Source organism: Ambystoma mexicanum, unplaced genomic scaffold, assembly GCF_040938575.1.
Source record: "Ambystoma mexicanum isolate Mex_15411 unplaced genomic scaffold, UKY_AmexF1_1 Mex_scaf176, whole genome shotgun sequence".
In the NCBI taxonomy this organism is placed as follows: domain Eukaryota; kingdom Metazoa; phylum Chordata; class Amphibia; order Caudata; family Ambystomatidae; genus Ambystoma; species Ambystoma mexicanum.
In genome coordinates this window covers 84692-93658 of record NW_027182409.1, presented here as the reverse complement: position 1 = coordinate 93658, position 8967 = coordinate 84692, and the positions used below count along the sequence as shown (strand labels likewise).

The following is an 8967-nucleotide window of genomic DNA, read 5'->3' as shown; positions in this document are numbered from 1 at the left end:
TCCCAGGCGGTCTCCCATCCAGGTACTAACTAGGCCCGACACTGCTTAGCTTCCGAGATCAGACGAGATCGGGCGCATTCAGTGTGGTGTGGCCGTAGGCTCTGGGCCTAGTGAGTTTTGTACTTTTAAGCATCTAGTCGGCTAGACCTTGCAGTTTTGAAAGGCAATTGAGAAATGGCTCACTTCCTGAACTTGGAGCACAAAAAAGCCTACAGCACCTGGTATTCCCAGGCGGTCTCCCATCCAGGTACTAACTAGGCCCGACACTGCTTAGCTTCCGAGATCAGACGAGATCGGGCGCATTCAGTGTGGTGTGGCCGTAGGCTCTGGGCCTAGTGAGTTTTGTACTTTTAAGCATCTAGTCGGCTAGACCTTGCAGTTTTGAAAGGCAATTGAGAAATGGCTCACTTCCTGAACTTGGAGCACAAAAAAGCCTACAGCACCTGGTATTCCCAGGCGGTCTCCCATCCAGGTACTAACTAGGCCCGACACTGCTTAGCTTCCGAGATCAGACGAGATCGGGCGCATTCAGTGTGGTGTGGCCGTAGGCTCTGGGCCTAGTGAGTTTTGTACTTTTAAGCATCTAGTCGGCTAGACCTTGCAGTTTTGAAAGGCAATTGAGAAATGGCTCACTTCCTGAACTTGGAGCACAAAAAAGTCTACAGCACCTGGTATTCCCAGGCGGTCTCCCATCCAGGTACTAACTAGGCCCGACACTGCTTAGCTTCCGAGATCAGACGAGATCGGGCGCATTCAGTGTGGTGTGGCCGTAGGCTCTGGGCCTAGTGAGTTTTGTACTTTTAAGCATCTAGTCGGCTAGACCTTGCAGTTTTGAAAGGCAATTGAGAAATGGCTCACTTCCTGAACTTGGAGCACAAAAAAGCCTACAGCACCTGGTATTCCCAGGCGGTCTCCCATCCAGGTACTAACTAGGCCCGACACTGCTTAGCTTCCGAGATCAGACGAGATCGGGCGCATTCAGTGTGGTGTGGCTGTAGGCTCTGGGCCTAGTGAGTTTTGTACTTTTTAGCATCTAGTCGGCTAGACCTTGCAGTTTTGAAAGGCAATTGAGAAATGGCTCACTTCCTGAACTTGGAGCACAAAAAAGCCTACAGCACCTGGTATTCCCAGGCGGTCTCCCATCCAGGTACTAACTAGGCCCGACACTGCTTAGCTTCCGAGATCAGACGAGATCGGGCGCATTCAGTGTGGTGTGGCCGTAGGCTCTCGGCCTAGTGAGTTTTGTACTTTTAAGCATCTAGTCGGCTAGACCTTGCAGTTTTGAAAGGCAATTGAGAAAATGGCTCACTTCCTGAATTTGGAGCACAAAAAGCCTACAGCACCTGGTATTCCCAGGCGGTCTCCCATCCAGGTACTAACTAGGCCCGACACTGCTTAGCTTCCGAGATCAGACGAGATCGGGCGCATTCAGTGTGGTGTGGCCGTAGGCTCTCGGCCTAGTGAGTTTTGTACTTTTAAGCATCTAGTCGGCTAGACCTTGCAGTTTTGAAAGGCAATTGAGAAATGGCTCACTTCCTGAATTTGGAGCACAAAAAAGTCCTACAGCACCTGGTATTCCCAGGCGGTCTCCCATCCAGGTACTAACTAGGCCCGACACTGCTTAGCTTCCGAGATCAGACGAGATCGGGCGCATTCAGTGTGGTGTGGCCGTAGGCTCTGGGCCTAGTGAGTTTTGTACTTTTAAGCATCTAGTCGGCTAGACCTTGCAGTTTTGAAAGGCAATTGAGAAATGGCTCACTTCCTGAACTTGGAGCACAAAAAAGCCTACAGCACCTGGTATTCCCAGGCGGTCTCCCATCCAGGTACTAACTAGGCCCGACACTGCTTAGCTTCCGAGATCAGACGAGATCGGGCGCATTCAGTGTGGTGTGGCCGTAGGCTCTGGGCCTAGTGAGTTTTGTACTTTTAAGCATCTAGTCGGCTAGACCTTGCAGTTTTGAAAGGCAATTGAGAAATGGCTCACTTCCTGAACTTGGAGCACAAAAAAGCCTACAGCACCTGGTATTCCCAGGCGGTCTCCCATCCAGGTACTAACTAGGCCCGACACTGCTTAGCTTCCGAGATCAGACGAGATCGGGCGCATTCAGTGTGGTGTGGCCGTAGGCTCTGGCCTAGTGAGTTTTGTACTTTTAAGCATCTAGTCGGCTAGACCTTGCAGTTTTGAAAGGCAATTGAGAAATGGCTCACTTCCTGAACTTGGAGCACAAAAAAGCCTACAGCACCTGGTATTCCCAGGCGGTCTCCCATCCAGGTACTAACTAGGCCCGACACTGCTTAGCTTCCGAGATCAGACGAGATCGGGCGCATTCAGTGTGGTGTGGCCGTAGGCTCTGGGCCTAGTGAGTTTTGTACTTTTAAGCATCTAGTCGGCTAGACCTTGCAGTTTTGAAAGGCAATTGAGAAATGGCTCACTTCCTGAACTTGGAGCACAAAAAAGCCTACAGCACCTGGTATTCCCAGGCGGTCTCCCATCAAGGTACTAACTAGGCCCGACACTGCTTAGCTTCCGAGATCAGACGAGATCGGGCGCATTCAGTGTGGTGTGGCCGTAGGCTCTGGGCCTAGTGAGTTTGTACTTTTAAGCATCTAGTCGGCTAGACCTTGCAGTTTTGAAAGGCAATTGAGAAATGGCTCACTTCCTGAACTTGGAGCACAAAAAAGCCTACAGCACCTGGTATTCCCAGGCGGTCTCCCCATCCAGGTACTAACTAGGCCCGACACTGCTTAGCTTCCGAGATCAGACGAGATCGGGCGCATTCAGTGTGGTGTGGCCGTAGGCTCTGGGCCTAGTGAGTTTTGTACTTTTAAGCATCTAGTCGGCTAGACCTTGCAGTTTTGAAAGGCAATTGAGAAATGGCTCACTTCCTGAACTTGGAGCACAAAAAAGCCTACAGCACCTGGTATTCCCAGGCGGTCTCCCATCCAGGTACTAACTAGGCCCGACACTGCTTAGCTTCCGAGATCAGACGAGATCGGGCGCATTCAGTGTGGTGTGGCCGTAGGCTCTGGGCCTAGTGAGTTTGTACTTTTAAGCATCTAGTCGGCTAGACCTTGCAGTTTTGAAAGGCAATTGAGAAATGGCTCACTTCCTGAACTTGGAGCACAAAAAAGCCTACAGCACCTGGTATTCCCAGGCGGTCTCCCATCCAGGTACTAACTAGGCCCGACACTGCTTAGCTTCCGAGATCAGACGAGATCGGGCGCATTCAGTGTGGTGTGGCCGTAGGCTCTGGTCCTAGTGAGTTTTGTACTTTTAAGCATCTAGTCGGCTAGACCTTGCAGTTTTGAAAGGCAATTGAGAAATGGCTCACTTCCTGAACTTGGAGCACAAAAAGCCTACAGCACCTGGTATTCCCAGGCGGTCTCCCATCCAGGTACTAACTAGGCCCGACACTGCTTAGCTTCCGAGATCAGACGAGATCGGGCGCATTCAGTGTGGTGTGGCCGTAGGCTCTGGGCCTAGTGAGTTTTGTACTTTTAAGCATCTAGTCGGCTAGACCTTGCAGTTTTGAAAGGCAATTGAGAAATGGCTCACTTCCTGAACTTGGAGCACAAAAAAGCCTACAGCACCTGGTATTCCCAGGCGGTCTCCCATCCAGGTACTAACTAGGCCCGACACTGCTTAGCTTCCGAGATCAGACGAGATCGGGCGCATTCAGTGTGGTGTGGCCGTAGCTCTAGAAATGCCTATGAATTTTGTACTTTAAGCATCTAGTCGGCTAGACCTTGCAGCCATTGCAACATGATACCACGCTCATCGCTCGATCAGCGCTCGATCAGGCTCGATCAGGCGAGATATATAAGACTGGTGGGCCCATTCAGGACTCCTATGTCTGGTAGGATAACTTTAATCCATCATCCTGTTTCTGTTGCAGGGAGGTGGAGAGAACAATCAACACAATAACGGCTTTCTTTCAAGCCTCTTGAAGGACTCAATATTCTCTGTACTGCATTACTTGTGAAAGTCGATTTATTACCCATGAACACACTACCTGTATGCTAATTATATGTAATAGGTAGCTCCCAGCCCTCATATGTTGTCCAACATTTCCGCTATAAAACGGGATAAAATTATTTTGGAAACATACCATTTTGAAAAGCAATTGAGAAATGGCTCACTTCCTGAATCTTGGAGCACAAAAAAGTCTACAGCACCTGGTATTCCCAGGCGGTCTCCCATCCAGGTACTAACTAGGCCCGACACTGCTTAGCTTCCGAGATCAGACGAGATCGGGCGCATTCAGTGTGGTGTGGCCGTAGGCTCTGGGCCTAGTGAGTTTTGTACTTTTAAGCATCTAGTCGGCTAGACCTTGCAGTTTTGAAAGGCAATTGAGAAATGGCTCACTTCCTGAATTTGGAGCACAAAAAAGCCTACAGCACCTGGTATTCCCAGGCGGTCTCCCATCCAGGTACTAACTAGGCCCGACACTGCTTAGCTTCCGAGATCAGACGAGATCGGGCGCATTCAGTGTGGTGTGGCCGTAGGCTCTGGGCCCTAGTGAGTTTTGTACTTTTAAGCATCTAGTCGGCTAGACCTTGCAGTTTGAAAGGCAATTGAGAAATGGGCTCACTTCCTGAACTTGGAGCACAAAAAAGCCTACAGCACCTGGTATTCCCAGGCGGTCTCCCATCCAGGTACTAACTAGGCCCGACACTGCTTAGCTTCCGAGATCAGACGAGATCGGGCGCATTCAGTGTGGTGTGGCCGTAGGCTCTGGGCCTAGTGAGTTTTGTACTTTTAAGCATCTAGTCGGCTAGACCTTGCAGTTTTGAAAGGCAATTGAGAAATGGCTCACTTCCTGAATTTGGAGCACAAAAAAGCCTACAGCACCTGGTATTCCCAGGCGGTCTCCCATCCAGGTACTAACTAGGCCCGACACTGCTTAGCTTCCGAGATCAGACGAGATCGGGCGCATTCAGTGTGGTGTGGCCGTAGGCTCTGGGCCTAGTGAGTTTTGTACTTTTAAGCATCTAGTCGGCTAGACCTTGCAGTTTTGAAAGGCAATTGAGAAATGGCTCACTTCCTGAACTTGGAGCACAAAAAAGCCTACAGCACCTGGTATTCCCAGGCGGTCTCCCATCCAGGTACTAACTAGGCCCGACACTGCTTAGCTTCCGAGATCAGACGAGATCGGGCGCATTCAGTGTGGTGTGGCCGTAGGCTCTGGGCCTAGTGAGTTTTGTACTTTTAAGCATCTAGTCGGCTAGACCTTGCAGTTTTGAAAGGCAATTGAGAAATGGCTCACTTCCTGAACTTGGAGCACAAAAAAGCCTACAGCACCTGGTATTCCCAGGCGGTCTCCCATCCAGGTACTAACTAGGCCCGACACTGCTTAGCTTCCGAGATCAGACGAGATCGGGCGCATTCAGTGTGGTGTGGCCGTAGGCTCTGGGCCTAGTGAGTTTTGTACTTTTAAGCATCTAGTCGGCTAGACCTTGCAGTTTTGAAAGGCAATTGAGAAATGGCTCACTTCCTGAACTTGGAGCACAAAAAAGCCTACAGCACCTGGTATTCCCAGGCGGTCTCCCATCCAGGTACTAACTAGGCCCGACACTGCTTAGCTTCCGAGATCAGACGAGATCGGGCGCATTCAGTGTGGTGTGGCCGTAGGCTCTGGGCCTAGTGAGTTTTGTACTTTTAAGCATCTAGTCGGCTAGACCTTGCAGTTTTGAAAGGCAATTGAGAAATGGCTCACTTCCTGAATTTGGAGCACAAAAAAGCCTACAGCACCTGGTATTCCCAGGCGGTCTCCCATCCAGGTACTAACTAGGCCCGACACTGCTTAGCTTCCGAGATCAGACGAGATCGGGCGCATTCAGTGTGGTGTGGCCGTAGGCTCTGGGCCTAGTGAGTTTTGTACTTTTAAGCATCTAGTCGGCTAGACCTTGCAGTTTTGAAAGGCAATTGAGAAATGGCTCACTTCCTGAACTTGGAGCACAAAAAAGCCTACAGCACCTGGTATTCCCAGGCGGTCTCCCATCCAGGTACTAACTAGGCCCGACACTGCTTAGCTTCCGAGATCAGACGAGATCGGGCGCATTCAGTGTGGTGTGGCCGTAGGCTCTGGGCCTAGTGAGTTTTGTACTTTTAAGCATCTAGTCGGCTAGACCTTGCAGTTTTGAAAGGCAATTGAGAAATGGCTCACTTCCTGAACTTGGAGCACAAAAAAGCCTACAGCACCTGGTATTCCCAGGCGGTCTCCCATCCAGGTACTAACTAGGCCCGACACTGCTTAGCTTCCGAGATCAGACGAGATCGGGCGCATTCAGTGTGGTGTGGCCGTAGGCTCTGGTCCTAGTGAGTTTTGTACTTTTAAGCATCTAGTCGGCTAGACCTTGCAGTTTTGAAAGGCAATTGAGAAATGGCTCACTTCCTGAACTTGGAGCACAAAAAAGCCTACAGCACCTGGTATTCCCAGGCGGTCTCCCATCCAGGTACTAACTAGGCCCGACACTGCTTAGCTTCCGAGATCAGACGAGATCGGGCGCATTCAGTGTGGTGTGGCCGTAGGCTCTGGGCCTAGTGAGTTTTGTACTTTTAAGCATCTAGTCGGCTAGATCTTGCAGTTTTGAAAGGCAATTGAGAAATGGCTCACTTCCTGAATTTGGAGCACAAAAAAGCCTACAGCACCTGGTATTCCCAGGCGGTCTCCCATCCAGGTACTAACTAGGCCCGACACTGCTTAGCTTCCGAGATCAGACGAGATCGGGCGCATTCAGTGTGGTGTGGCCGTAGGCTCTGGGCCTAGTGAGTTTTGTACTTTTAAGCATCTAGTCGGCTAGACCTTGCAGTTTTGAAAGGCAATTGAGAAATGGCTCACTTCCTGAACTTGGAGCACGAAAAAGCCTACAGCACCTGGTATTCCCAGGCGGTCTCCCATCCAGGTACTAACTAGGCCCGACACTGCTTAGCTTCCGAGATCAGACGAGATCGGGCGCATTCAGTGTGGTGTGGCCGTAGGCTCTGGGCCTAGTGAGTTTTGTACTTTTAAGCATCTAGTCGGCTAGACCTTGCAGTTTTGAAAGGCAATTGAGAAATGGCTCACTTCCTGAACTTGGAGCACAAAAAAGCCTACAGCACCTGGTATTCCCAGGCGGTCTCCCATCAAGGTACTAACTAGGCCCGACACTGCTTAGCTTCCGAGATCAGACGAGATCGGGCGCATTCAGTGTGGTGTGGCCGTAGGCTCTGGGCCTAGTGAGTTTTGTACTTTTAAGCATCTAGTCGGCTAGACCTTGCAGTTTTGAAAGGCAATTGAGAAATGGCTCACTTCCTGAACTTGGAGCACAAAAAAGCCTACAGCACCTGGTATTCCCAGGCGGTCTCCCATCCAGGTACTAACTAGACCCGACACTGCTTAGCTTCCGAGATCAGACGAGATCGGGCGCATTCAGTGTGGTGTGGCCGTAGGCTCTGGTCCTAGTGAGTTTTGTACTTTTAAGCATCTAGTCGACTAGACCTTGCAGTTTTGAAAGGCAATTGAGAAATGGCTCACTTCCTGAACTTGGAGCACAAAAAAGCCTACAGCACCTGGTATTCCCAGGCGGTCTCCCATCCAGGTACTAACTAGGCCCGACACTGCTTAGCTTCCGAGATCAGACGAGATCGGGCGCATTCAGTGTGGTGTGGCCGTAGGCTCTGGGCCTAGTGAGTTTTGTACTTTTAAGCATCTAGTCGGCTAGACCTTGCAGTTTTGAAAGGCAATTGAGAAATGGCTCACTTCCTGAACTTGGAGCACAAAAAAGCCTACAGCACCTGGTATTCCCAGGCGGTCTCCCATCCAGGTACTAACTAGGCCCGACACTGCTTAGCTTCCGAGATCAGACGAGATCGGGCGCATTCAGTGTGGTGTGGCCGTAGGCTCTAGAAATGCTAAGAATATTACTCTTATGCATTTGCATTTAGTAAGCTAAGCCATGCAGCCACTTGCAACATGATACCACGCTCATCGCTCGATCAGCGCTCGATCAGGCTCGATCAGGCGAGATATATAAGACTGGTGGGCCCATTCAGGACTCCTATGTCTGGTAGGATAACTTTAATCCATCCATCCTGTTTCTGTTGCAGGGAGGTGGAGAGAACAATCAACACAATAACGGCTTTCTTTCATGCCTCTTGAAGGACTCAATATTCTCTGTACTGCATTACATGTGAAAGTCGATTTATTACCCATGAACACACTACCTGTATGCTAATTATATGTAAATAGGTAGCTCCAGCCCTCATAATGTTGTCCAACATTTCCGCTATAAAACGGGATAAAATTATTTTGGAAACATACCAAATTTGAAAAGTAATTGAGAAGTTGTGCAATTACTAATCATGGAGCACAAAATAGCCTACAGCACCTGGTATTCCCAGGCGGTCTCCCATCCAGGTACTAACTAGGCCCGACACTGCTTAGCTTCCGAGATCAGACGAGATCGGGCGCATTCAGTGTGGTGTGGCCGTAGGCTCTGGGCCTAGTGAGTTTTGTACTTTTAAGCATCTAGTCGGCTAGACCTTGCAGTTTTGAAAGGCAATTGAGAAATGGCTCACTTCCTGAATTTGGAGCACAAAAAAGCCTACAGCACCTGGTATTCCCAGGCGGTCTCCCATCCAGGTACTAACTAGGCCCGACACTGCTTAGCTTCCGAGATCAGACGAGATCGGGCGCATTCAGTGTGGTGTGGGTGTAGGCTCTGGGCCTAGTGAGTTTTGTACTTTTAAGCATCTAGTCGGCTAGACCTTGCAGTTTTGAAAGGCAATTGAGAAATGGCTCACTTCCTGAACTTGGAGCACAAAAAAGCCTACAGCACCTGGTATTCCCAGGCGGTCTCCCATCCAGGTACTAACTAGGCCCGACACTGCTTAGCTTCCGAGATCAGACGAGATCGGGCGCATTCAGTGTGGTGTGGCCGTAGGCTCTCGGCCTAGTGAGTTTTGTACTTTTAAGCATCTAGTCG

At 50.1% G+C, this 8967-nt stretch overlaps 36 non-coding genes and 1 pseudogene across 36 annotated transcripts; all 37 read right to left on the bottom strand.

Annotated features, from left to right (window-relative positions):
* LOC138555173 (5S ribosomal RNA) lies at positions 1-100 on the bottom strand (annotated as a pseudogene; the record flags this gene model as incomplete).
* A 106-nt stretch (positions 101-206) lies between these two features.
* Positions 207-325, bottom strand: LOC138555016 (5S ribosomal RNA). Its single transcript, XR_011297807.1, has one exon. It is a non-coding gene; the product is annotated as a 5S ribosomal RNA (ribosomal RNA).
* Positions 326-431: 106 nt separating this feature from the next.
* Positions 432-550, bottom strand: LOC138555015 (5S ribosomal RNA). The gene has a single exon (XR_011297806.1). It is a non-coding gene; the product is annotated as a 5S ribosomal RNA (ribosomal RNA).
* A 106-nt stretch (positions 551-656) lies between these two features.
* LOC138555085 (5S ribosomal RNA) lies at positions 657-775 on the bottom strand. Its single transcript, XR_011297874.1, has one exon. It is a non-coding gene; the product is annotated as a 5S ribosomal RNA (ribosomal RNA).
* A 106-nt stretch (positions 776-881) lies between these two features.
* On the bottom strand, positions 882-1000 carry LOC138555017 (5S ribosomal RNA). The gene has a single exon (XR_011297808.1). It is a non-coding gene; the product is annotated as a 5S ribosomal RNA (ribosomal RNA).
* Positions 1001-1106: 106 nt separating this feature from the next.
* On the bottom strand, positions 1107-1225 carry LOC138555013 (5S ribosomal RNA). The gene has a single exon (XR_011297804.1). It is a non-coding gene; the product is annotated as a 5S ribosomal RNA (ribosomal RNA).
* Positions 1226-1331: 106 nt separating this feature from the next.
* On the bottom strand, positions 1332-1450 carry LOC138555012 (5S ribosomal RNA). The gene has a single exon (XR_011297803.1). It is a non-coding gene; the product is annotated as a 5S ribosomal RNA (ribosomal RNA).
* A 107-nt stretch (positions 1451-1557) lies between these two features.
* On the bottom strand, positions 1558-1676 carry LOC138555053 (5S ribosomal RNA). The gene has a single exon (XR_011297844.1). It is a non-coding gene; the product is annotated as a 5S ribosomal RNA (ribosomal RNA).
* A 106-nt stretch (positions 1677-1782) lies between these two features.
* Positions 1783-1901, bottom strand: LOC138555011 (5S ribosomal RNA). Its single transcript, XR_011297802.1, has one exon. It is a non-coding gene; the product is annotated as a 5S ribosomal RNA (ribosomal RNA).
* A 106-nt stretch (positions 1902-2007) lies between these two features.
* Positions 2008-2126, bottom strand: LOC138555010 (5S ribosomal RNA). The gene has a single exon (XR_011297801.1). It is a non-coding gene; the product is annotated as a 5S ribosomal RNA (ribosomal RNA).
* A 105-nt stretch (positions 2127-2231) lies between these two features.
* Positions 2232-2350, bottom strand: LOC138555009 (5S ribosomal RNA). The gene has a single exon (XR_011297800.1). It is a non-coding gene; the product is annotated as a 5S ribosomal RNA (ribosomal RNA).
* A 106-nt stretch (positions 2351-2456) lies between these two features.
* On the bottom strand, positions 2457-2575 carry LOC138555039 (5S ribosomal RNA). The gene has a single exon (XR_011297830.1). It is a non-coding gene; the product is annotated as a 5S ribosomal RNA (ribosomal RNA).
* Positions 2576-2680: 105 nt separating this feature from the next.
* On the bottom strand, positions 2681-2800 carry LOC138555122 (5S ribosomal RNA). Its single transcript, XR_011297911.1, has one exon. It is a non-coding gene; the product is annotated as a 5S ribosomal RNA (ribosomal RNA).
* A 106-nt stretch (positions 2801-2906) lies between these two features.
* Positions 2907-3025, bottom strand: LOC138555008 (5S ribosomal RNA). The gene has a single exon (XR_011297799.1). It is a non-coding gene; the product is annotated as a 5S ribosomal RNA (ribosomal RNA).
* Positions 3026-3130: 105 nt separating this feature from the next.
* On the bottom strand, positions 3131-3249 carry LOC138555007 (5S ribosomal RNA). Its single transcript, XR_011297798.1, has one exon. It is a non-coding gene; the product is annotated as a 5S ribosomal RNA (ribosomal RNA).
* Positions 3250-3354: 105 nt separating this feature from the next.
* LOC138555006 (5S ribosomal RNA) lies at positions 3355-3473 on the bottom strand. Its single transcript, XR_011297797.1, has one exon. It is a non-coding gene; the product is annotated as a 5S ribosomal RNA (ribosomal RNA).
* A 106-nt stretch (positions 3474-3579) lies between these two features.
* Positions 3580-3698, bottom strand: LOC138555120 (5S ribosomal RNA). Its single transcript, XR_011297909.1, has one exon. It is a non-coding gene; the product is annotated as a 5S ribosomal RNA (ribosomal RNA).
* A 466-nt stretch (positions 3699-4164) lies between these two features.
* On the bottom strand, positions 4165-4283 carry LOC138555084 (5S ribosomal RNA). Its single transcript, XR_011297873.1, has one exon. It is a non-coding gene; the product is annotated as a 5S ribosomal RNA (ribosomal RNA).
* A 106-nt stretch (positions 4284-4389) lies between these two features.
* On the bottom strand, positions 4390-4508 carry LOC138555005 (5S ribosomal RNA). The gene has a single exon (XR_011297796.1). It is a non-coding gene; the product is annotated as a 5S ribosomal RNA (ribosomal RNA).
* Positions 4509-4615: 107 nt separating this feature from the next.
* Positions 4616-4734, bottom strand: LOC138555004 (5S ribosomal RNA). The gene has a single exon (XR_011297795.1). It is a non-coding gene; the product is annotated as a 5S ribosomal RNA (ribosomal RNA).
* A 106-nt stretch (positions 4735-4840) lies between these two features.
* LOC138555002 (5S ribosomal RNA) lies at positions 4841-4959 on the bottom strand. The gene has a single exon (XR_011297793.1). It is a non-coding gene; the product is annotated as a 5S ribosomal RNA (ribosomal RNA).
* Positions 4960-5065: 106 nt separating this feature from the next.
* Positions 5066-5184, bottom strand: LOC138555001 (5S ribosomal RNA). The gene has a single exon (XR_011297792.1). It is a non-coding gene; the product is annotated as a 5S ribosomal RNA (ribosomal RNA).
* A 106-nt stretch (positions 5185-5290) lies between these two features.
* LOC138555000 (5S ribosomal RNA) lies at positions 5291-5409 on the bottom strand. Its single transcript, XR_011297791.1, has one exon. It is a non-coding gene; the product is annotated as a 5S ribosomal RNA (ribosomal RNA).
* Positions 5410-5515: 106 nt separating this feature from the next.
* Positions 5516-5634, bottom strand: LOC138554999 (5S ribosomal RNA). Its single transcript, XR_011297790.1, has one exon. It is a non-coding gene; the product is annotated as a 5S ribosomal RNA (ribosomal RNA).
* Positions 5635-5740: 106 nt separating this feature from the next.
* On the bottom strand, positions 5741-5859 carry LOC138554998 (5S ribosomal RNA). Its single transcript, XR_011297789.1, has one exon. It is a non-coding gene; the product is annotated as a 5S ribosomal RNA (ribosomal RNA).
* A 106-nt stretch (positions 5860-5965) lies between these two features.
* On the bottom strand, positions 5966-6084 carry LOC138554997 (5S ribosomal RNA). The gene has a single exon (XR_011297788.1). It is a non-coding gene; the product is annotated as a 5S ribosomal RNA (ribosomal RNA).
* Positions 6085-6190: 106 nt separating this feature from the next.
* LOC138554996 (5S ribosomal RNA) lies at positions 6191-6309 on the bottom strand. The gene has a single exon (XR_011297787.1). It is a non-coding gene; the product is annotated as a 5S ribosomal RNA (ribosomal RNA).
* Positions 6310-6415: 106 nt separating this feature from the next.
* Positions 6416-6534, bottom strand: LOC138554995 (5S ribosomal RNA). Its single transcript, XR_011297786.1, has one exon. It is a non-coding gene; the product is annotated as a 5S ribosomal RNA (ribosomal RNA).
* Positions 6535-6640: 106 nt separating this feature from the next.
* On the bottom strand, positions 6641-6759 carry LOC138554994 (5S ribosomal RNA). The gene has a single exon (XR_011297785.1). It is a non-coding gene; the product is annotated as a 5S ribosomal RNA (ribosomal RNA).
* A 106-nt stretch (positions 6760-6865) lies between these two features.
* Positions 6866-6984, bottom strand: LOC138554993 (5S ribosomal RNA). Its single transcript, XR_011297784.1, has one exon. It is a non-coding gene; the product is annotated as a 5S ribosomal RNA (ribosomal RNA).
* A 106-nt stretch (positions 6985-7090) lies between these two features.
* On the bottom strand, positions 7091-7209 carry LOC138555038 (5S ribosomal RNA). Its single transcript, XR_011297829.1, has one exon. It is a non-coding gene; the product is annotated as a 5S ribosomal RNA (ribosomal RNA).
* Positions 7210-7315: 106 nt separating this feature from the next.
* Positions 7316-7434, bottom strand: LOC138555092 (5S ribosomal RNA). The gene has a single exon (XR_011297881.1). It is a non-coding gene; the product is annotated as a 5S ribosomal RNA (ribosomal RNA).
* A 106-nt stretch (positions 7435-7540) lies between these two features.
* Positions 7541-7659, bottom strand: LOC138554991 (5S ribosomal RNA). The gene has a single exon (XR_011297782.1). It is a non-coding gene; the product is annotated as a 5S ribosomal RNA (ribosomal RNA).
* A 106-nt stretch (positions 7660-7765) lies between these two features.
* Positions 7766-7884, bottom strand: LOC138554990 (5S ribosomal RNA). Its single transcript, XR_011297781.1, has one exon. It is a non-coding gene; the product is annotated as a 5S ribosomal RNA (ribosomal RNA).
* A 474-nt stretch (positions 7885-8358) lies between these two features.
* Positions 8359-8477, bottom strand: LOC138554989 (5S ribosomal RNA). The gene has a single exon (XR_011297780.1). It is a non-coding gene; the product is annotated as a 5S ribosomal RNA (ribosomal RNA).
* Positions 8478-8583: 106 nt separating this feature from the next.
* LOC138555118 (5S ribosomal RNA) lies at positions 8584-8702 on the bottom strand. The gene has a single exon (XR_011297907.1). It is a non-coding gene; the product is annotated as a 5S ribosomal RNA (ribosomal RNA).
* Positions 8703-8808: 106 nt separating this feature from the next.
* LOC138554988 (5S ribosomal RNA) lies at positions 8809-8927 on the bottom strand. Its single transcript, XR_011297779.1, has one exon. It is a non-coding gene; the product is annotated as a 5S ribosomal RNA (ribosomal RNA).
* Positions 8928-8967: the final 40 nt, after the last annotated feature.